This window comes from Aulonocara stuartgranti (assembly GCF_965226115.1).
Source record: "Aulonocara stuartgranti genome assembly, chromosome: 6".
NCBI classification, from domain to species: domain Eukaryota; kingdom Metazoa; phylum Chordata; class Actinopteri; order Cichliformes; family Cichlidae; genus Aulonocara; species Aulonocara stuartgranti.
In genome coordinates, this window is record NC_138944.1 from 11,771,808 (window position 1) to 11,797,360 (window position 25,553).

The following is a 25,553-nucleotide window of genomic DNA, read 5'->3' on the forward strand; positions in this document are numbered from 1 at the left end:
TGGGGATAACAACAACAACAGTCCCTTGACATTTTCTGACTAACACAAACTGGCATTCCTTCCTGCTGTTGTGACATTCCTCTAAATACAATTCTGTGCAAATGTCTTGAGTAACCCCTCAACCTTTATATCTCGCTAGGAAAACTGGAAATAGGTGCAATGCTTTATTGGATTATATATTCAACCATGCATGGAAACACAGTATATAAGGCAAAACCAGAAAGTCAGTATTTGGTTAGACCAACTATTCTTCACTAAAGTCTTAACTCTATCAGGTAGCTTTCTTGTGATTTCTTGAAGTAGTCTTCAGAAATAGTTCTCCAAGTTTCTTGAAGGACATTTTAGCTCTTCTTTGAATATTTCTATTGCACCCTTCTACGTCAATACGATTCATGACTGGCCAATCCATGACTGATGGTGTTTCATTGTCTGTTTTTCTATCCAGGTATGTTTTTACTGGCAGTGTGTTTGGGGTTATTGTCAGGCTGAAAAATGAAGCTTTTGCCAGCCTCACTTTTTCCAAACCGTAACATATGGTGGATCAAAATCTGACGGTCCTTTTCTGTGTTCATAGTTCCATCAACTCTAACAAGATCCTGAAAGCCACTGGCTGAAATTCAGCCCCAAACCATGACAGAGGCATATATCCAGTCTCCTCTGTACATATTTATACTTGAACCAAAGATTTTACATTCATCTCTCCATCAGACCTGTTGCAACTTTCAGGCTAGATTTATGTAAATTGGTATACCTCAGCCCCTTCCCCTTGTTTCCCTTCTTCTTGATCCAAACCGCTGGGAATATTTCTGATGAAGCTTCAGTGAACAGTAGAATAATCAACTGAAGGACGAGATGCATCTCTCAAGTCCTGTGTCAGGTCTTTTCTGGATTTCCCCCCCATACTTCTTAAGGTAAGGACTTTCAGATACTGTTCATCTGCTGTAGATACCTTTGGCTAATTGCTCTTTGTATTTTTGGACTCTTGCTGCTGCAAAAATACTGTTTTATGTCTATCAAACTGTGTTATTTTTGTTTTTTCATCAATTCGACTAAAGAAATGGGAGCCAATTATGTTTGTTCCCTAAAAAGCATTACTCTGAAAATGGTCAGGTACAGGTGCTACTACTGCACATTCACCCAATGTATATACTATATATATATATATATATATAATGTTCTTCCTCTACCCCCCCCCCCCATTTTTGCTCATGTCAAGGAGCGTGTCAGGTTACATTTCACTGTGTGTTATACTTGTATAACTACGCATGTGACAAATGAAGAACCTTGAACCTTGAACCTTGAAGGTACAAGCACTGGACTGAAAATCGGTAAAAAAGCAGCCAAAGAAAAATGTCCAGAAACACTCGATAACTATTGCTCAAGATCACTTTAAAATTACAACAAAATCTGGCTCCTTGGAAGGAAAATATAAAGAAACAAAGGGAATCAAGTCTTTTGCACAGTACTGTACTTTTTAAATTTTGCACAACATTCATGTTGAAAAGCACTGCACTGATATTTTTGCCAGATGCTTTTAAGTATGTAGTTCCTCATTTTGGGAAATACACATATTTGCTTTCTGACCAACAGTCGGATAAAGTCTCAGGTCTGTTTATTATGGAGAGCTCAAAGTGATTAGCTCAGAAAAACATGGTATGGTTTGTCTGTTTAGTCCTTTTTTAACAAATACTTTCTTGGGTTTCTTCATTAGTGTGAGTTGACCAGTCAAAACATATTTGCTGAAATATTTTTTCATGAATGTACCATCCTTGGCCAGAAAACTAGTTAGTAAAATAATTAAATTTAATTTACAAGTAATGAAACATTTGCATGGCCTTAACCAAATACCTTAATCTTACCATTAGAAAGGAAATAAAACCACTCCACCTTGTTTTTAGCACATTTCCAACTAGCAAACAGTAACTGCCATTCAAAGTGCATTCCTGGCCTCCCTGCAATGGCCTATTAAGAAACATTTTGCGCTCACACTTAGACAGGTTAAGTTTATATTTGAGAAGCCAACACAAATACGAAAGTGACGCACACGTCTAACTAGATTTGTTGCCTTAGATTTATTTTCTCCCCGTGTGAACGACACAGCAACAGATTAGCTTCACTGCTTGGTTTCTGGGGTGAGAGCCCAAACGTTGGCACCATAAATCCTGGTTACTGCGGTGGCCAGCAGAGAGTGTGTTTAACCTGAGATCAAGTTTATAATTAGAAACATACATCCCTCTGTTTGGCTGCAGGAAACAGCCCAGGCCTCCATATGTGCGTGAGGCTGTGGGCTAACAAAGAGAGGAAAGTGTACACATGGGGCAAGCATGCAATGTGATCACAGTCTGGTATTTAAGTGCTGTGATCACCTCATTAGAATGTGCAGGTGGATGAGAGGGCAGGATGGAGAAAGCCTATGAGACAAGGGAAGCAAACAGTCATTCTTCTACTGTATGTTTCAAATAGTCATCAATGAACTGTGAGGTTATGCTACAGACAAAGCTCTGCAGCTTGACTCACATAATAGTAGTAGTCATAAAACAAAGGCTGCACTGTTGCACATCTGTGAGTTTAGTGCAGGAGAAGAACAGATGATACCCCACCCCCCCAAGAAAAAAGAAAAGAACTGAATGAGAGTTTAGATGTGCCTCTATAATCACAACAGAAGCATTTTTTTAATAACCCACAAAGAATCTTGCTCTGCAAATCTGGGATATTTGCCTTTTTTTAGCCTCCTAGATTTACTGATCCTGTGTACATCCTAGTCCACCATGTCGCCAAGGAAATCTAAAGCATATGGTGATGACCTTAAGTCTGATTAGAAACATTATATATTAGTGATGGAAATCCCATTTTGTAATTGAAAACAGTTACATTTGGTTGAAAGCCACAAAAAACAGGAGATCCAACTGATCCCTGCTAACAAGAGGTACATCCAGGGCTTTCTGATATCATATCATATCAGCCCTGTGCAAACTGAATCTACTGCTTGTATTCAGTTTGCAAACATTTGTCTATGTTATTAGGAAATCAAAAGTAAACGCAGATATATTAGGATTCAGTATATATTATTTAACATTAACATTTTCTAAACATGACATTATATAAATATATATTCAACCAGTGGCAAATAAAAGAATCAACAGGAAAGAAAGGGAAAAAAGGCAAAGTAAGAGGAGACATTCTCTGCACAGCCTCTGTTGTACTGGCAAGCTAACTGACAGGCTTTGTGCCATCTTCTCTTTTATCAGTTCTTTTTACGAAGCCTTGAGTGTCACCACCCTGCCAATGCAGACCAAAGCCAGACAAAGGACTTGCTGGAGGGATGTGTATGAAAACAAAAAAGTTACAGATTCTCTGGTTCACTCCATGTTTTTTCCAGTAATAGTCAAATGGATGTGTTGTTGGGTAACACAGGGTGAAGCTGGGGGAATATGACAATAGACAATGGGTAATACGCATCACAACACCTATTGTGTACTCGGGTAAAATGTCTCCTAGTTTAATTCGTGGAGTCCAAATATTTCCCACTTTGAGCTGGACCCAAAATTGTTTTTCTTTCTTTTCTGATAACATGGCAGCATTCTTTCACCAGGGAATTCACAACAAAAATGTTCTATTTCTGTGTGTGAATCTTCAGACAGTACCAGAGGTAAAAATGAATTTCTTTTAAGGATAAATTGAAAATGTGCAGAGATGGAGACTCTTTATTCTGCATGTAGTATTCCCAAATGGCATTGGATTGGCTATATGCTCCAGCTGTCCTTATAAGGTTAATTAGGTACTCACAATGCATATGGTACAAGACCTGCACGAAACACTGCACCACCCTGCAGGAAGCCCAGCAGAGTTCGTGGGTTAAATGTACATCATTAACTGTTAACAGCCATTAGGCGCTTGGGTCGGCGGTTCCCTTCTTTGGGCTGAATCTTTTCTATACACTTTCCCTCCCTCAAAAAACACATTGAAGCCAACTTGCAGGCCCCGTTCTCACACCCGACCTACAGAGAAAAGAATTGTGGGTCACGCTGTACATTTGAATTCTTTGAAAGCAATGCCTCACCCAGTGGGGGGTTCCTGCTGAAAAGAGGAGAGCGACTCAAGCTCGGCCTCAGAGACTAATACAGGATGGAGGGAGGAAGACTACTCTGCTCCCAACATTACGTCCCCAGTGTTCCCAGTGCCAGTTCCAGTCTTAGTTTTGCATTCCTGAATTCTGATGGGGACTAAGAGCCTAAATCCACATTAGGAAGGTGTCACACGGGCATAAAGATGACCGATTTGGTTGATTAACTCTGTTTACCTTGGCAGCACATGTCAGACTGACAGTCTCCACTTCAGAGCTAAGCGGGATTTCCTCAAGGTCAATCTCATCAATAATGAACAATGCCACATTACTGGATGAGGAAAGGAGGTAGCAGGAGGGTGTGAGGGTGGGGTGAGGTGGGGTGTCGAGTGCCCTTTGGGTGCTGAGTGATGTAATCTGGTCACTTATTGTAGCGTTGCCACTCGTGGCTTCAATTACTTACATTGAATACAGCACAATGTGCAAGAGAGGAAGTCCGGGTTTTGGTGTATATCAATGGTTGGCAGGTTTATAGCTTAAGTACTGTTATCAGCAGCTCCATTGTGTAGACTGTAGTTTATGAGTTGAAGCATAGAGTATTGATATATATACACAGAAAGAATAGAATGGGAATTATTATAGATGTAGATTTAGGCAATAAAGAACTTAGCATGCAAATGATGCAAAAAAACCATGTATCATGCATTTTAAGCAGAAGGCTGCTGTAAGTAACCCCAAAAATGTCCACGCTGCATAAAGGGTGGCTGTCCCTTTTCATAAGTTTGAAGAACTTTTAGTGGCATTAGTAATTTGTTTGAATGAATTCAAACATAATGCATATAGAGAATAAAAAATGTATTAAATCTCAGTGTCATTGACCTTTTTATTGGGTTCTGGCAAGAGTCCTGGATCCTTGGTTTACATGCGTGTGCATAAGAGTAAACAGTCAGATGAGGTTGTTGTACAGTTGCATTGCTCATTTTAGTTCTGTTGAGTGCACTGCACTTGCGTGGCATGCAAAAAAATGAGAGTCCTCAGAAAAGTAAACAGATGGCAAACAGCATTAACTTTATCTCCAAAAGTTGATTCTGTTCATCCGGACGCAGCATTTTCAGTGGGAGAAATGTTTCGTCACTCATCAAAGTGACTTCTTCAGTCTCAGCTGACTGCAGGTTTCCCCAATCTTATAAACAGTACATTTGTATAATGACTGAAGCTAGTCCACTGAAGGAACAATGGGCTGGGAGGTCAGTTCCTTGATCATTAATACACAAATTCTCATGATCATTGATCAAAGCCCACTGATCAAAGGCCATGAGTACCATTCACAGCGAGTTGGGGAATGCCTGCAATCACAACATTGTAAGATGGTGAAAGATGCACCCTTGGTCCCCTCCTCGATTCAGGGATGGTCTTTCCCTTTTCACGTAAATGGCCTCCTTGACTCTGCGCTCAAACCAGCGTTCCTCCCTGTCCAGGATGTGTACATCCTCATCATTGAAAGAGTGTCCACTGGCCTGTAGGTGTAAATAGACTGCAGAGTCCTGGCCTGACGAGGTAGCTCTTCTGTGTTGTGCCATCCGCTTAGCCAGAGGTTGTTTGGTTTCCCCGATGTATAAATCCTGGCAATCCTCATGGCACTTCTCCCGTAACTTTACTTTTATACCATATTATTGTGCACTTTCTCTTGGCTTCACTCATTCTGAAGATTCATAACAGAACCTAGCTCATTAAATTGGCTCATCCATTTTTAAAATATTCATTCTATGGCAAATTGACACTTTTATGACTCATTCTGGTGCAATATCGTGTTAAATTCATTTGTTGAAAAAAAATGCATTAAAATATTTGCTCAGCCTTGCTGTAGTGTGTGGCTTTCATGTTAAAACATTTGGTGCACTTTCCTGTAATCAGTGGATTGTTTTTATGCAACATCCTCTCATAGTGTCCTCTACCTACACCTCGGCTTATCTCGATCACCCACCTCTGTCGCACCAACCCTCTGCATGTCCAAATTTACTGCATCCATTGACCTCCTTTGTGGTCTTCCACTTTTGTCTGGTTGCTCTATATTCAGTATCATTTGTCCAGCGTGTCCGCTGCACGTCCTCTGCACATGTCCAAACCATCCCAGCCTTGTTTCTCTAACTTTGTCCCCAAACCGCTCAACATGAGTTGTCCCTCCATTGTACTCATTTCTAACCCTGTCCATTATGGCCATTCCCAATGAAAAGCTTAACATCTTCACCTCCACCACAGCCTCCTATGTTTTTGTCCGTTCCACTGTTTCAAATTCACACATCATAGCAGGTCTTGTAAACCTCCCCTTTCACTCGTCCTGCTATCCTTCTGTCACTCATCACCCTGCATTCTCTTCTTCACCTCTCTTGTGCACTATCCTTTACTTTGGATGGTTGACTCTTAAGTTTTTAAACTCTTTTTTTTTTCACCGCCTGTGCTTCTCGCAGCTTCAACTTTTCAGTCACACATAGACTCTGTCTTGCTCCCTTTGAGAGTCCAAGACATTGGCATCGTTTTTCTGCAGCAGAATCATATCAATGCCTTTTTCTGTAAAAGTCTATTAGAGCTGACCTTTTGAGAAAAAGAAGAAGAAGAAGAAAATTTTGTGTTTTTAAGTGACCAGGAAACCGATTCTGACCGGAATGCAAATGTTCACTGTCAGATGATGGATGATGAGCCACTGTTTACGAATGAAGTTTGTACACAAGCTCACTGAGGAAGATCTTTCCTCTTGTGTTAAGCGTCGATCTCTTCTATATATTCGTGTCTTACGTATTGCTGTGCTGTCAGATTCACTTCATTCACATTTTCCTGGTCTAATACCTGTCTGACTTCTGGGGGTCACCCTTCTTTTCAGGCTGTCTGTTGTACAACTCTCCTCCTTTCCACCTCTACTACATCCAGGTTGTCCAGGCAGGTCCCCTCAGTTATGTCACAATCTGAAAGCAGGGACCCAAGCGCAGAACAGGTTGACGTCTCAGAGCACCATTTATTTACACACCAGTGTGATAATATATACAGTGACGGGGAAAAATCCAGGGTTCCAAGGGATTAGGGGAAGGCTCTCTCTCTCACGCTCGCTCACGTCCTCACATCCAACTCACACACTTTCGTACAGCTGGGAGGTCACAGGTTCGGGAAGGTAAACTGGAACAAGAAAGGGAAAAATCACTCACAAGTCATGAAGGTAGGGCGTAAAGGTACAAGACCACGGGAGCTGGGAAGAGAGACTAACGTTAGTAGCACAATCATCCAGCGATGAGAAGATCTGTGGCCCAGCCTCAAATAGTAGTCGGGAAATCAGCTGACCGCCAACAGGTGTGTGAGCCAAGGGCGGGAGCCAGCAGTGAGCTCTGCCCAGGCAGAGAGGTAGGGGAGAGAGAGAGAAAAAGCAAAAACACAAGTGTAGCCTTGTGAGGCCGGCTGGGCAGGCACGGGGACCATGACAAGTTACCTCCTACCTCTATGATTTTACATTTTTTAAATGTTCCATTTTCTTTTTTCACTACTGAAATAAAGATCTGTCTCATTGTCCGGCATGAATCTGTCTTTTAGCTTTAGCTTGAGTTCAGTTTCAGTGCATGCACTTTTGTACACTGCACTTACTGTTAGTCATGTGACACGCACAGAGAGAAATCTAAATCTCTGCCAGAAAATCATTCCTCAAAAGCATGTTAGCTTTCCCAGAACCTACTCTTAATGACACAGCACAGCTGAAAGGACCAAATGGAAAAATTTAATCCTTCTCATTATTTTGTTTAAGACAACAACTAAACTTTTAGTCCCTTTCCTCTTAAACTCAAGAGAAGGTGCTGACAAATGAGCCATGGCTTCAGGAACGAAGACTATCAAGGTGATACAGAGATGATTAATTTAGGGCTCCAACATGGCTTCATAATGTTGCATGTGTGATTAATTAGTCTCAGGGTGGGGTGCTATTTAGATCTCTGGGTTAAGAAGGCTCCCCATGTGCTGTGAGGCTAATGCAATGGTCAGGATTTGAATCCACATTTAGGTGTAATTTCATAACATATTTCATAGGTATAAAATCATTCTAATGCCTACATGCACCTCATATATAGCTGAGAAAATGTTTACTATTTTCTGTATAGTGTAATAACAGGATATTATTAGATTCTAATGGAAACTTAAATTTTTATTATTTCCTTAGAATCAATAATGCCTTTTATTATTATGGTTCAGAGGAAAATTCACAGTTATTAATAAGCGAACTTCAACTGCAGTGTTTTATGATGAACTGAATATTTTACTTTGTCTAAGTTGAGAAAAAAGTTGTGTGGAGTGGATTTATTTTTAGGGGATCAGATAAAATCTTTTAGTTCAAATTCTTGGGCCATTTCAAGAATGCCCACGCCCTTATTTAACTATCAGCTGTTATCGTTATTTCTACTATGAACTGATTGAATGGGCTGGTATTTCCATGTGCCACCATATAAACACACACATCTGTGTGAGGCCCACACACACACAGACACTCAACTTTTAGCTAAGAATGGACTAATGGAAACAAGACAAAATTGAGGAAATTGAGGAAATGGCTGATATTATGTCCGACTTCCTCAATAATTAGTTCTACGTTTGTGTGTGTAATAAAGATTTTGGGAGGAAAGTCCTTTGCTGCAAATAAGTTAGCTTAGAAGTCACGTTAGGTGTGTTCTAATGGTCAGGTAGTTATCTGTAGGTAAGAAGCGGGCATAAACACAGCTTGGATATTTGTCCTCACAGTAACTCTACAGACCTAATTATGATTCATATACTTGATAAACAGTATTTAACTTTGACATATTCCAATAAGATGTTATGAATACTCCTTATTACTTTATATGGGGAAACATTAGAACATTGGTGTGTTAACAGCCTAATCCAGTAGTATTTAGGTCAAATCATCTCTGATGGATGTGTTTGTCTCATTTGTGAATTGAGCTTCTGAATTCTTCCGCAAGGTACATAAGCTCAAAAGAAAAAAGACCATCATTGTGTCCTAAAATATCCCTGTGCTATTCCCTACGACTCTGTGGCGCTCGGAGCGTCTCCCTTAGGGACCACTGGCTAATAACAGCATACAATCAACAAGTGCATCACTTTTTTGTCATATTAGGGCATATCAAGAAAAGCCGAGAGAGACGAAGCGAGCCAGAGACAGTTCCTCCCCCAGATTCTCAGGCCTCGGCAGGTCTGTCTCAGTGGCAGAATGGACGGTTCCTGTGTTTGTGCCTGTTCCTGTCTCCCGCTGTCACTGTGAGGCGCGTCGCCATTGTTTCCGCAGCGAGCGCCGGAGGTCAGGGCTGCTCCCTCTCTCGCTCAGGCTCTTTCTCGCTCGACCTTGCGGCCCGGCTCGGAGAGCCGGGAGAGAGCAGGAGGCCAGGCTCCAAACAAAGCTGGTCACACCTAAATGAACTGGAGATACAGTTGGAGAATGGGCTGCTGAGCTCAAGTGTTGCTTCTAATCGTGCATGTAGTACACACACAGTAACAAACACTGCTCACTCACACATTTACACGTCCACCTTTTGTTGTGCAGCAGGGGGATTCCAGGTTTCTTGTAAACACTGCGCAGGTAAACAGACTCCCTGTCTGGCACATTGAGATTAGAAGTGGGTGGGGTTTTTTCTACTGTATTATTCTGGGCTGAACTCACAATGCACTTCACCTGATTTTATTGAACTCCGTACCACTCGGGTCACTTTTTTGCTTTTCTGTTTTCCGATTCGTTCTACTACTTTTCTTAACCACTGACTGGCTTCTTTTTCTATACACTGCTCTGTATCATATTTAATACCCAGACTTTTGGAACATGTCTGGAACATCTGCATTCTTTAAATGACAGCAGATCTCATGCATTAACAGCACTGTGCTGCACTAGTGTTACAATCATCTCGTGTCCCTCTTTACAATGATGTAGCTGCCGAGTCCAAATTACACCAGAGCTCGACAGACCAAAGTTTATTATCTTTTTGCTCTGCATTCAGCTGTTTTCATCATCTATGAAATGTCAGCTGCACTATCATTGTAATCTGCAGATCATTACACAATAGAAATATATGAAGCCTGACAAGAATTATATCTGGGCAAAATCCAGCACTGATTTTTCAATAAATATGGACCTGACTGAGCGGCTGTGTCTTGGCACATCTGTAGGACTCAAAAATGCATGTTTATACAGTCCTCTCACCTCACAGAAAGCATAAATTGGGGGAATTTTCTCATCAAATCGCCGTATTTGTTCTGGCGCATAAATCCAATGTTTTCAGTGTGGTAGTCCGATGGGTCATGATATATTGTTTTTTAAGAAATCATCCCGATAAGTTTGTTAATTGAGCGTTAAGGGCCTGTCATGATTGCAAAATTCATCTCTGCTGTGTGTCATTATGACAGCGGCATCACTGAGGCCTTCTGAGCTGGGATCAACTTACATAAAGTATGTCATAAATTACATTTTAAACATTTGTTTATGCAAGGAAGCTACTCTGACCACATTGTTTCAGTTTACATGCTCACATCTGGGAGCTGCCAATTTAACTGCAGTCTACGGCATTACATGTGTGGCCATGAAGCAGGCGATTACTGGCTTTTTATTGGAGAAATGGTAGAACATTACATTAATGTATTCAGTGCATAATATTTTGCTTGTTTAATCTTGCAGTGTAACACTTACATGATTGCAAAAGTTCAAGGATTTACATGCGTGATGAGCGCAGAACCCATGTGTCACTGAAAAATCACAGCAGAAATATCCCATTTAGAATATTGATATTGATCAACTGTGGGATTTACTGTATAACCAATAATATACCTTGTGGTGCTGCATGTGCAGAGGTCATAAATTTGATCTGCTCAATTTTACCTTCAATAATTGTTCCTGCAAAAGAACGTGCACTCAGCAAGCAGTCATATAATAACAGATTGTGCTCAGCTTTCATGAAAGGCTCTCGCCTCTTTAAACACGACAGCGTTCACAAAGTCAGGCCAGTAAAGAAATACGCAATTATGTGTGAAAACCTTAACCGAACAGTAAAAACCTATGATTTTAAACCATTAAACACCTCTGGGGTGAACTGGAACAATGACTGCCAGCTTGGTCTTATCACCCGAAATCAGCGCCTCGCTAATCTCACTAATGGTGTTGCAGCTGGGGTTGAAGTTCAGCCAGGTTACAAAATCTTGTGGAAAGCCATCCCAGAGGACTTTGATGATGAATGGCCATGACTCTGAAATGTTCAATGCTTTTAAGCTGGCGTGATGTTCAGGTGTCCACAGACCTGCATCTGTGTAATGTACACAAATTATATTGTGTACCACTCACTCTTTTATCCATGTGTTTCTCCCAAAGCAAACAATGAATATAAATGTCCTTTATCTCCCTCCACATCCTCTGTGTTTTCTGTCCTGACCCTGCTTTTCTCCTGCGGAGTTATTTGCTCAGCTGGTAGCCGACGCCTTGACTTCCAAGTCCCTGGTGTATTAATAAGTTCTCCTGATTGACATGTTAACGGCTTTGTTGTTGCTACTTTTCAAATTTTATATTTTCTTTCAGCCCCTTAACACGCATAGGCTCATTTTAACTTGCCAAATAAATGCAGAAGAGTAACAAATGAAAGCAAATCCACCATAAAGTGTCTCAGTAAGGTGTTGGAGCACCACAGAACAGCTTCAGAGCACATTGGCATTGCTTCTAGTGTCTGGAGCTCTTGTTCTCAGACTAAACATTATTAGAAAGACATTTGTGCTGTCAAACAAGCTGGTCCAAAATCCTCCATAGGTGTTCAGCTGGATTATGTATGAAATTACTAAAATTTTCATACATTTAAAATCCTTCAGTGACCCTCGTTGTGTCCTGTGAGTGGGGAAGAGACTAGTTCTATTGGAAGGGAAAGGTTTCTATCACTTTTTATTAGTTTGCACTAACTACACAGCATCATATCCACTACTGTGGTGTGTCAGGAGTTCATGTTTTTCCTTTAATTTTTCACCCACCTACAGATATATCCATCCTGTCCCACAGTTAAACTAAGGTTAAATCACATAATGCTAAAGGTTTACTTCCACAGTGCCGTGTTCTTAATGTATAAATATGGTGTGTCTAAATAAACAGCCTAAGCTTCAGGGAAAATGGTCACAAAGATAATTAATAGCACTACTATAAACACTTTAGGGCATTTAGCTATTTTCTATTTTCCCTAACGGTGTAAAAAGCATCTGTGTCACATTGGCATCGACTGCAGGTAGCTGAGTCACACAGAGCATTGGCTTTGACCGCGAAATCCAACATTTTCCAGCTGAGATCAAATTCTTAACTAATGGCTGGTGCCATCTGGTCCTGATGAGGAAAAGAAACACACCGTAAGCCTTACGTAAAGCCGGTTATTTCACTATTCTCAGGTTCTGAGTTTCTCCAAAGTGTTAGTGATAGATTCCAGTCATGATAAGGTGGCTTGTTTTTACTAAGACATTAGAAATCTCCTGATCTCAAAGCAGACATGAGCAACTCATCTCAGTTTTAGGGAGAGGGATTTGCTCTTCAGTGAACAGCGCTGTGAGTGTTATTAATCTTAAAATATACAAAGATATTTTTTTACAGCTTTCGACTGTGCAAAAATGTACCAGATGCAAAGTGCCAATAAAAATTAGACTGAATAAGTGACCGGTTACACCAGTTACCTTTTTTGATACCTTTGAAATGTATAACCATATGATTATAAGGACATCTATTTAATTCTGTTATACTTTTCTGTAAAAAAACAAACAAAACACAGACCAACACTATATCTGACATCAGACCTGAACTTCATTAACAGCGACTTCAGCTTAGTTAACGCTCTGCTGTCTGTCTTGAGGCTGACAGTGAACAGGACTATTGCCTGAGGTCTCACACCCTGCAGCAGTGAGGCTCGAGTGACCTCGGATCAGTCACCTTAATCAAGAAAAATCACAAATACAGCTCAGATGAATGCATGTCAAACAAATGATGGATTACTTACAAAGGCTCTCATTATAAATGAAGACAAATACACATTTCCGTAGTGCATGTGTTGTAGACTTTCAGGAGAATAATTCCCATAAAACTCCTATGAATTTAATTTCTAACAGCTTGAAATTGCTTCTTCGAGGTCCAGAATGGCCTAACAGGGACCTGAACTCTTTGCTTTTGGCAGATTTTAGTCTTTGTTTGAGTAAAGAGGTTTTGAATTATCAGCAGGGTGCAGCACTCCCATGGGACATAGGAACAAAGGCTGCTGTGTAGGGAGGCTGTTTTTGTAAACCTGACTGTTTTAGGATCGTGGAAAGAAAGTCAAGGTTGTGCTTGTGATATTTTACCATTATTTGAAGTGGATCATTTAACTGTAATAGACTGTGCTTGTCATCCTTGTGTGTTGGTACAGTAAATGTAACTCTATAGGCTTTGAATAACATGACACTAAGTGAATGGGCATTTTCTCATTTACCATTGTTCCAAAATACTTAGTAGTAATTTTGTATGTTGTCACTATGCAATGTTTGCTTTTGTCAGGGTCATATCACATCACGTAATCTAAACGAACAACACCGTAACCCTGAAACTGATTCTACCCCATTTAGTGTCTCACTTAATGCTTAAAAGGACAAGTGAAAAGCTTAAAATGCAAACGTACGACACGTGAAATGTGGTGTGAAATTTATATATAATCCCATGATATCACATTGCTCTGCCATCATTTTGGATCAATTTTGAAATGTAATAACCCTGTAGTATAAAGCTATTACTCACCCAGAAACTGTAAATACAGCTGTGTTGCTTTGAGAGAGATTTGACCGCAGTCCATGTTTTGTCTTTTGTTGAAGCCTATCCCAGTTGTCAAAGGGGAGAACTGGGGTAGATTCTAGGCTTTTTACCAGTCTGCTGCAGCATCACACAACCGTTTACCATTATATTCCCACCTACTGCAAGTTTAGACTCACTAATTAACCTAATCAATGCATTATTTTGGACTGTGGGAGGATACTGGATGACTCACACAAGTATGAGAAGGACATGCAAACTATTATACAGTTAAGCTTAATTTATACTCCTGTATGGAATCTGTTAAGAATCTGGAAATTGGAATCTGTTGACAGACTCTCTACCAAAATATTTTTAAAAAATGGTGGAAAAGTCAAAGACTGAATGGGCCAAACACAGGGGCTCAGGGTTGTGTTGGAGAAGTTCCACATTAGGGGGTGAAGCCATACAGCTCAGAAGGGTTTGCTGGTATGAAATAACTATGGCTTAGATTTAATACAGATATTAAAAATCCCCTTTTAAGTAATGTATTACCATCAAAAATACACCAGATATGTCTGTGTCGGTTTCTAAGTCTGACAAAATCAGAGGGTTTGATTGTGCCCGCTCAAGACAGTGCTTTGGATGTCTACAGGAGGCATCGCAGCGGCATCCCAGAATCAACTCTTTGCTTAGCCATGTTTAAAATACTACCATGACTGTTTATTATAGGCTGTACACAACAGGTAAGGAGGGCAGGAATTCAGACACAGCAACTTCAAATTTCAAAATAAAAGATCCTGTGCAGATTAATGATCTGTTTCTGAAATGCTCCCGGTGAGATTTGAAGCTGTGAAAAGGACAGAAATGCGTCAGATGCAAAGATGCTGCATGTCTAAACAATTCCTTCGAGAAGGTCAGAATATCAGGACAAAAGTGACTAAAAATGACTTTTAAGTTACAAGGGCTTAAAGGAAATACCTGTAACTGCTTATTATAGCTGTTGTTTACTATTAAGGGAGAAATTGCAAAATAGTTGCCAGGGAATATTTGGGCTATAAGCACCAGATTCTTTCTGAGAAAACTCAGGTTATGTCAAAATGTATTCAGCAATTATCCCATAGCTCTTACTCTATTTGCACTTCTATTTGATACTATGTAAAGCAAAGGAATATATTAAAACATCCATACTGCTGTATTTAGTAATAGAAAAATAATTTATCTTTCCTTGTCAACATTGTAATTGGCTTGAATTGGCTTCCTGGACTATTTCTTTGAAATGCCTGTGTCAAGAGCGCACATTTACTTTGGCACGGCACTATGGCATGACCTCTGTGGGTACAAAATTGAACAAATAGTCAATTAACTTGTCTTGTGTCTTTTTGTGGACTTTGGGGGCCTCATTGTCCAATTTCATTTGAATCTTTGCTTACATTGTTGGTCTTTGATTTGCCTTTCGTCTAAAGTGTTCCTTTAATTTGTCAGCCAAACACTCCCACACATGGAAACATTATTGTGCTGAGAAAAGACTTGCATGAGAAAACTACAGTTATTATCTCTATCTGATTGCTTTTTTTGTGTGTGCATAAAATTAAGTCACACAGCTGTTTTTCTTTCTTAATAATGTCCATTATGGTCACCACCAACCTTACTCTGTGTTTTCTCTCTGTTTTTCCTCTTCATCCACTTTTTAGTTATTTTCATTCCTTACTTTAATATTTAGAGCCAATTAGATTCAACAAAACAGATACCTCAAAGTCTAACTCATCTTCTCATTTTGCCTGGTTTTAGATAGCTAGCCTGTGTGTACTTTGCTGAGCCTTCTAGCTTTGTTGATTTATGAGGTCAACACCTGCAAATTACAAATATATCAAATCAAGACTAATGACTTTTTAAAACTCAGGGGCTTCTCTTTAGGGGTGACCACCCCCTTCTCAGTCAACAGATAAAATGCGGCATCAGTGACAGAAGGGTCGACAGACAGACTGAAGCCTGGGCAGACACCCAACATTTAGCTAAATTTCCTGTCAAACTAGCAGTGACATGCTTAACACATGTACTATACCAGACACAACATGAAGACATAACTGTGTAATTGGCCTGGGAATCAGCAATGGACAAAACAAGTATGACAGCTCAGCGATCTGCAGCTTGGAAGGACTGAAATAAGATTTGCATTCTTACACCTGTCTGAGGTTAGACTATCACAACAAAAGAACTTTGCCTATAGAGAGAGACAGATTGTCATCTCAAATGTTGCCTTTTTTTTTTAGCCATGTTTAGTAACAATTAATTATACTAATAAAGGTTTTAACAACGTCCCAGACTTGGATGTCCTGTGTATAGATTCCCAGTGCTTCAGCTTTATATTTGACCCGTTCCATCCAGCACTGGATTTACAATTTGATGCTTCCCAGATACCATAATTCAGGTTGTGACTGTGGCCTGGCAACACAAGCTGATAGAATCATCAGAAAAATATTTGCAATATAATCTCAATATTCTCATGGAAGTGAAGGATTTATGATTGCAATCAGATGAGTACCATACTGCCCCACAAGTCTTCTTTTAGAAAAAGACCCCCAGACCTGTCTTTGCTCACCATACACAATCACTTTTCAGTCTGATGCACTTTGTACATGTCAAAACACTTTTTCTCAAAACAAAGAATGCGTTGTTTTCATGACTGTCACAGCTGTGACCTTTCACATTTCTCATTCAGATTTCCATCTCTATTTGCTGCTCGCAACCTGCTCTGGTCCTCCCTTGAATTTATTGAAGTGCTTTTCCTGTGGTAGCGGCAGGCAACATCTGAAATGCCGTCTCTGTCTAGCCCCAGCGACGGCTTGTGATTAAAGTTATGTATCTACCAGCTGTTTACAAGTGACCATCTATTGAGGACTGCACAAGGGCTGAAGGGTTGGGGAAAACACCAGCAGTCTTTATTTTGGTTTAGTGGCCTCCTGTGGCCTTCTGAAATCCCCTTTAGGCCAACCTTACCCTGCTTGCAGAGTCCCCCCCCCCCTTCATGTCTATTCAATATCTGAGAGATGGTCTGATAATTGTTCTGTTTATGTCCCGTGTTCTCTAAAAAGTACTTTGTTTTGTGCTGTATTGTTAAAAGTGCTTTATAAATACATCCAACCGCTCAGTTTACTCACGTACACAGTCGTGCTGTAAATACAAACCATACACAACACACACACTACAAATTAATTGCATGCATTCATGTATACATTAACTGGGAACTTTATGTACCCAGAAATGTTTCAAATAATCCATGTTAGAACAACCTAGGTCAAGCATTGATAGTGGTGTTGTTATTATTGCACACTGCAGTGGTATTTTACTTATAAAATGAGGGTCTCTGTGTCAAGGACCCAAAGTTACTATTGGCCTTATTATTAGGCATTTGTGAAGCTTTTTCAACCTGCATTCACTTGGATTCCAACTTTAAAAACACAAGCGAGAACTAAAAGGAATCAAAAACTGTAAAAATAATGCTGCATTGCAGACCCAGGACCATTACAAAGCCTGTGTATAGTCATTATGAGCTTTGTCTTTTTTAAAGATATAGCCCCACACGTAGGGTACCTCAGGGAAGCCTTTCGGTGGATTCGAAGCCCCGACATTCTGATCATGGGGTGCCCGCTCTAAATACTGAGCTATTCCTGCCCTCTAGGAGAAATTTAGGATGTTGGTTGACTAAAATCAAGTGACAGGTTCCACAAATACCCTTTTCCACAGATGTGATTTTTATATAATGGAGGATTTATAAGTAATCACCCTCAGCCGACAGTTCTACTCTGGCTGAGGATCTAAATCTCTTTTATGCCCGTTTTGACAGGGAGAACACCGACCCTGTCCTGTCCCCTCTCCCCTCAACCGACCCTGCTCCGGTCCTGAGCACTCATGAGCTGAGGCGTGTGTTCCGGAGCATTAACACCAGGAAGGCGGCCGGGCCGGATGGAGTGCTGGGCCGGGTGCTAAAAGACTGTGCTGCGGACCTGGCGGACGTCTTCACCTCTATATATAACACCTCGTTGTCCTGTTCACTGGTACCATCCTGTTTCAAAGCAGCAACCATCGTTCCCATCCCAAAACAGTCAAATGTCACATGTCTGAACGATTTCAGACCTGTGGCACTCACCCCCATTCCCGCCAAATGCCTGGAGAGACTGGTCATTAAACACATCAGAGCTGCTTTTCCACCATCCCTGGACTCGCACCAGTTTGCATACAGGGAGAACCGGTCAACCGAGGATGCGATCGCCACAGTGCTGCACATATTACTGAAGCACTTGGAACACAGGAACACCTATGCACGGCTCCTCTTTGTAGACTACAGCTCGGCTTTTAATACCATCCGGCCATACAAACTCCGTCCCAAACTCCACCAACTGGGACTTAACTCCTCTCTGTGCAACTAGATTGTGGACTTCCTCACTAACCGTAGACAGAGTGTCAGAGTGGGTAAGAACACCTCTTCCACCCTTGTGGTCAACACCGGTGCCCCTCAGGGGTGTGTTCTGAGCCCTCTGCTATACACTCTCTTCACCCATGACTGTATTTCCTCCTGCGCGTCCAATCTCATTGTTAAGTTTGCAGATGACACTACAGTGCTCGGACTTATATCCAACAATGATGAGACAAACTATAGGACAGAGGTGCAACAACTAGAGTCATGGTGCCACGACAATAACTTGGTCTTAAACACCAAAAAGACCAAGGAGATCATTGTAGATTTCCGGAAGAGGGGCCATAACAACCATCTGCCTCTCTTCATTGGCAGTGAGGCGGTGGAGAGGGTGAGCAGTTTTAAATTCTTGGGGGTAACTGTGACCGAGGACCTGTCCTGGGGCAACCATATCACCTCAGTTGTACGGAAGGCCCAACAGCGCCTCTACTACCTGAGGAGACTGCGGAGCGCACACATTCCCAGATCTCTGATGTTGAACTTCTACAACTGTGCCATCAGCAGCGTTCTGACGTATGGATTTCTAGTGTGGTTCCCCAGCTGCACCAAGGCCGATCAGCAAGCACTCCAGCGGGTGGTGAAAGAAGCTGGCAGAATTATTGGAACAAGTCTGCCAGAGATCAGTAATATCTTCCCCACTCGCTGTCTGAGGAGGGTGCACAGTATCCTGCGGGACCAACATCACCCTGCGCGCCACCTTTTCCATCTGCTGCCCTCAGGGAGAAGGTACAGGTCTATACAGGCCAGAACATCCAGACTGGCCAACAGCCTGTATCCACAGGCTGTGAGGCTCCTGAACTCTCTGCCCCCCTCTCACGGACAATAACCATATCCAACTTCTTAATAGCAATGAACTGGTCTGCATTGGTGCATCATATCTTTATTCTCTTCCCCCTCCTGCCCCCCCCCTCTTTCTTAAATAGATAACTATCATATCTGATATCATATCTCACAGTACAATAATATTGAATGGGTTGCATTGTTGTATTTTGTCATGTTTCTCAGGTCTTTGTCTGAATTTCTACGAACATTATTGCTAAGGATTGTCTTATTGCATTGGAGTCACACTGGGTTAAATATGTACACTTGGGTTTTAAGGGGTATTTATTATTTTCTTCTTCTTTTGGGTTGTATGGAAGCCCCAAACGCAATTTCATTGTTCTTGACAATGACAATAAATAAATAAATACAAATACAAATACACACAAAGCTTCAATAATCAGGAATGTTCATCAGCTTCCTCCACAGATCAACTTTGGCTTTATTTGGATGCTTATTGATGAGCATCCACAAGGCTGCACAAAAAAAACAAAACAAAACAAAAAACTCTTTTGGACAATTTTCAGTGTGATTTGATTGGGTGTCGCCTGCACTGGCATTTGGAAAGTTGAACTTTTGTCAAATCCACATTCCAAACCATCCAATTCAAAGTGAATGAGAGATGAGAGTTGAAACCTGTCACTCATGCACCCTAAGGAATCCACGCTAAGGAATTCTGTGCTTTTCCTTGGATGAGATGTGTATATTATTGTAGGGTCCTTCCCTTATAAAGTGCCTGTTGTTGTGATTTGGAGCTATATGAATAAAATAAAATTGTACTGAACTGGAAAAAAGGAAGATGAATGCTGAACATCCATCTAGCTTACCTTCAGTATCCTAATGAACTATTTTTTTCTTCACCAGGAGACATCAATCAAATCAAAAGCAGAGTAAAATGAACAGCGGTTAGGACTGAAGTTTCTATGTTTTCCATGTGCCTGTGTGGGCTCCTTCCAACAGTCCAAAAACATACTTATTAATGTCCAGACTTTACCCCCCCCCATCACCCTGTAGTATCTGGCACGTCCTCCAGCTCCCCAACAACCCTAATTTGGATATTTGGTCAAGGAAATGGATGGATGGATGGATGTAGGGATGGATAGTGAGTAAAATAAGTGGAAAACGAGTAATAAAAATGTCAGACATATAAAATGAGTTTTTAACTAGATTCACACCGGCAAGAACATTCCTTGAATTTCTCCCATGGCTATGGTTGCCTAAACCACCATCTGCCCCTACCTCTGCAACTACAAATTCATCATAAAAATCTCTCACCAGCTTTTTCCCAGTGCACACTGATGTTCAGCAGGGGAATAGTGTGTAGATTTGAGGTCGCAGTGGTGTACTGAGAGGTCAGTGTGCGTTTATCTATTCTAGGTCTCCTTATGGCTTCCCGCGGGATGATTTTGCAGAGAAAAGCAAAAAAAAAATATGCCACCCAAGGCTGTTCCACAACCCCTGACCTATATGACATCCCTCTCTTTTTGTCAAATTCTGTGTCTAATCTAACCAGAGTAGGTAGTCACATCTAAGCCTATTTTCATAGAGCAAATCAAGTTATTTACCTACTGGCTGCAGGTTGCTAAACTCTGCACCATAAAATAGTAGTAACACAGTATTTATGTTGATACATTTCACGTGCATATACAGTGTGTGGTCATCTCTGTGTTATAATCAGTGTTTCTCATGAGAAGAGGGATTTATATGTTATGAATCAACTTTGACCATCAGACCCAGAGGTCTGTATTTCACTTCATGTCAGCTTAATGTCGCTAATGTAAAACTGTCAAGCCATCAGTCATGAGAAAATTTCTCATGACTGATGGCTGAAGAGGGGGAAGAGCTCCCTTCGTATTTATAGTCAACGTTTCATGGATGCCTTGTAAGGAGGTGCCCCACCATTGTTGCTGCAAAGCCCAAAGTCAACATCTTTGCCTGAGATTATTTAGAAAGAGATTTAACCCTCTGAAGCTGTAGGTTGTAAATAGACCCTACACAATGGGAATCATCATCTTTTATGTATACTGAACTGAAGTTGAGATGTTTGACTTTAGAGAGTTTAAAATGACGGTTTAAAAAAAATGAAGGTTTATGGTGAGATTAATGGTCTGGTATGGTTAAGTTTAAGGGTTTAGTTTATGTTCTGGTTAAAATAAATGGTCCGATAACCTCTGGAGAACCTGCTCATAGGGAAATTATTTTCTGTTCAAAGATGATGCTTCTTTTCTCTAATTATCAGATCCAATTAGTTCCAAATAGCTAGGAGAAATTAGACATGCATTGGCTTTACAAACATGTGTTTGAAAAGTTATTGTACTGACAGTTTCCAGGTGTTAAGTAGAAGTATCCAAGTTCCCAAGATTAGATTTGATGACTTTAGTAACTGAAAAAGACGTCTCTGGGCGGTAATCCCAAATGTAGCATTTCAAAAAATATCATGTGAAACAAGAGCTGCTCATATGACTGTTTCTATGTCTTTTGAGTTACCTGCCTGCAGCTAAAGTCCTTGGTTTATTAAGTGTGTAGGCTGAGGGTGGAGCTAGCTAAAAAAAAAAACAAGTTATGGGAGAAGGGAAAGGAAGGGTGGGAAGAAGTTTATTTGTAATACATTTAGTAATTGTCCTGTTGTTTTGCATTTATAATGGTTTGCTTTGCTAACATATAGGCTACATTCTCTCCTTTTTGGTTAGGTCAGCATGGTGGCAAAGCAGGTGACGTGGTGTCTAGTACTGTTTCCTCACTGCAAGGTCCAGGGTTTGAATTTGCATGTTGGATATTCTCTCAGAGCGCTCCAGCTTCCTCCCACGGTCCAAGGACATGCTGTTAGTGGGGTTAGGTTAATGATGATTCTAAAATTTCCCACAGGTGTGGATATGAGTGTGAATGACTGTCTGTCTCTCTATGTTTCCCCATGACACACTAATGACCTGTCCAGGGTGTAGGCCGCCTTTGACCCTATGGCAGCTTGAATAGTCTCCGGCCTTACCGTGACCTGGAATCGGATACGTGGAAGAAAACGGATGTTTACATTAGACTGTTGAGCTAACTTCTTGTATTGATAAGCTGTGTTTTGAGTGGTTTTCAGTTCAGTTTGCCCCTTTTTATCTTTATTTCTTTATTTCATCAAAAGTTCCTATTTATCTTTGAAACTTTGTTTCCAGAAAAGTTCAAAACTGCAATAAAAACAAAAATCTGCAATTTAGAAATGAACTTGAATAATTATTTAACAGATAAAAGGAGAAACTAAAGATTTTAAGTGTTTGTTTTATTTGTTAAACATAAACACATTTAGAAATTGATTCCTGCAACACACTCCAAAGAAGTTGGAGCGTCCACCAAGGGTTCAGTCTTTGGAAGCAAAGATGGTTCATAGCTCAGCTGTGTGCTGAACTATGTGACAAAATCAACAACCAGTATAAAAAGCAGTTTTTCTCAATGTGAGACAACCAGAGATGGGCAGTAATGCGTTACTTGTAACGCGTTACTGTAATCTGATTACTTTTTTCAAGTAACGAGTAAAGTAAGGGATTACATTGCAAAAACAGTAATTAGATTACCGTTACTTTCCTGTAGTAACGCTGCGTTACTGCGTTACTAAAACCGTGATATTTTGCGAGAATGTCTCACGACAGTGACGTAAGCGAGTACGCCATTAGTGACAACAGCTGTCTGCAGATCAACAATGGATCACATATCGATTGTGGGAGAGAGTATGAGCGTGCAGCGTTTAAAGCGTGGAAGTACTGACCTTACTTTGAGTTTGATTCCATAAAAAGTGACAAAAACATTAGTGTCCGTTGTGCGTAGGAACAAAACTTTTTACAGCGAAAAAAACCCCTAAACTTCCAAGCAAGCACCGAGTGCGCAACGACGTAATGGGAAACACAGAGAAACTCGCGGATTCTTCAACTGACCGCGGCACACCTGCACCAGGGTAAACCTCCGCCTACCGCAGTCCTGCTTTACAGGTAAAATAGAGCAACAGAGCCGCTGAGTCTTTGACTTTATTTATTTTCTGCTGTGTTTTACTTGCATCTATTTGAAAGAGTGAGTGTAAACACAAAAAATATTTTATTTTATGTGCTGGAATGTGCAGAAAATAGGTTTAAATGTTAAACTAATTTATTCAAGTCAGAGAATGTTGCATATAATAAAATTTTTTGCTTGATGCATAAAGTTAAAAGATTAAAACTAATAAAACAAGTTTTAAAAAGAGACTTTTCCATTTGATTACATTTTGTATGATGGATTATGTAGAAAAAGTAGAATTGGGCTGAAAGATCTATCGCTTTATCACCTCTTCAGGTTGTAAATCGTGTTTTTAAAAAGTAACTAAGTAACTAAGTAATTAATTACTTTTGAAAATAAGTAATCAGTAAAGTAATGGGATTACTTTTTTGGGGAGTAATCAGTAATTAGTTACTGATTACTTTTTTCAAGTAACTTGACCAACACTGGAGACAACAAAGAGTTTAGGCCCATCATCATCGTCATCTACGATATATAAAATTGTGAGGAGATTCGGGAAGACAGACAGAAGAAATCACTGTGCCTAAAGGAAACCACTGCTGAGTGTGCGTAAATATCAAGAAATGCATCCTAAAGCTGTACCATGCAAAGAGGAAACCATGTATCAATTTTGTGCAGAAACGTTAGAATCAGCGAGGTTTTTTTTTTTGTTCCAAGCTCACCTGAGATGGAACGAGTGACAATATAAATATAGTATCAATTTCTAAATGTGTTTGTTTATAAAATAGAACAAACAATTAATAAATAGAGTTTATTGAAAACACTGATAATTCTTTGTTCATTTGCCTGTTAAATGAAAGTCAAAGTGATTTACCAAATCAGGGGTATTTACTAAAAACACTTTTAAGCAACTGTTAAAAATGACAGTTTTGTGTTTTTATCGTATTTTTAGAAAGTGTCCCAACTTTTTTGAAAATCAGGTTACTAATTTTTGTGATATTTTTGGTGTAATATAAAACACACTACAGCTGTGCCTGTGTGTACATACCCAATAGTACTTTCATATGAGATATGTTATAATGGCGTCTTTGTCATGCTGGATTTTTGCCTCAGACGTGGGTGTTTTTTACAGTGTGATCCCTACAGCTTCAGTCAGTCTCTATTGGAAACACCAACAGTACATTCAAGACATTTGCAAATCACAAGCTTAGACAGTACAGGAAGACCCACCCTTACTATTTGCATACGTTGCCTGGTTATTTGTGGTCTGTTTCTCTGAGTTTGGAAATATTTTATTCAGTGCAACACAACACCACCATCATGAATAGTCAACAATGTAAAGGTTTCTTACATTTTAGGAAATTGTTTTTGATGCCTTCATCATTATTTTTTCAGCACATGCACACCTGGCTGCCTTCCTTTACGACACACACACTGGCTCCCGACCAGCTGTGCTGTAATAGATGGGGGTTAAAAGTATTGTTGATGAGGTAATGGAGAAGTGTCTGTGTGTTTTCCACCCACATTTCTCTGGGGAATTTGAACTGGTGACCTTCCAGTTAACAAACCTGCATCTCTAAATATGATGCTCCTGCTACAGCTCTGATTAGATCAGCTCAAACCAGAGCAGTAATATGAGATGAAAAGACAAAGTATTTGTGCGTTTGCAAACTAAAGGTTCAAGTTTTTTAGAAAACACTTTGCGAGCCTGGTTTTGTTTTGCAGTTTCTGCAACATGATAAAATTCGAAGTCGTCATGTAAAAAGCGATTATAACAATTTAATCAGTGTGGAATTCCATGTGTTGAACTTTGATTTGATTAAATAACTGGTAGGTCTCCAGTGGCAGCTTTGTTATATGTGTTTACATCTGGTCACTTCCTTTGGTATCTGCGACCTGCCCAGGAGTCCATACACTGTATTTAACATCACACCTACAAAATGAGGCCATGTGAGACCTAAACTTATGGAACACATGTCAGGATTTCACTTTGCCCTTTTCCCAAGTATAGCAAGTTCACAGTCAGAGCTCCATACCGGGTATGAGAAAAGCCTAACCTCTCAAGGGTCAGCCAAAGAAGTCCAGTCCAATATAATCTGATGTCGCACTCCAACAACCACACTGAGAATAAGATGCTGGGGCCTTGTTTATGTTCCAAAGCCTTAGAAAACTGCAGGAAAAATCAAGCTTGTCGTTACACTGCTCCGATTTCTGGTTTTACAGGAATTGGCACATTCAGTAACATTAACATTCATTTAACTTGGCTTTAAACCAGATCTAACTCAAGTCCAAGCCACTTAAAGGTTTACCTTTACAACACATTTCAAAATAGCAGTTACCGATTACTTAAGAAGGGGAATTACATTAAGTCTTGTACAACATTTCTTTCCATGCATTTTAAACATTTCAGCCTCAAGAAAAGGAAAAAGAATAAAGAAAATCTGTCT

At 40.3% G+C, this 25,553-nt stretch overlaps 1 long non-coding RNA gene across 1 annotated transcript; it reads left to right on the forward strand.

The window, feature by feature from the left end:
* The first annotated feature begins 757 nt into the window (after positions 1 to 757).
* LOC309709439 lies at positions 758 to 22,294 on the forward strand. The gene is made up of 3 exons (XR_014277513.1): positions 758 to 911; positions 21,828 to 21,959; positions 22,073 to 22,294. It is a non-coding gene; the product is annotated as an uncharacterized lncRNA (long non-coding RNA).
* Positions 22,295 to 25,553: the final 3,259 nt, after the last annotated feature.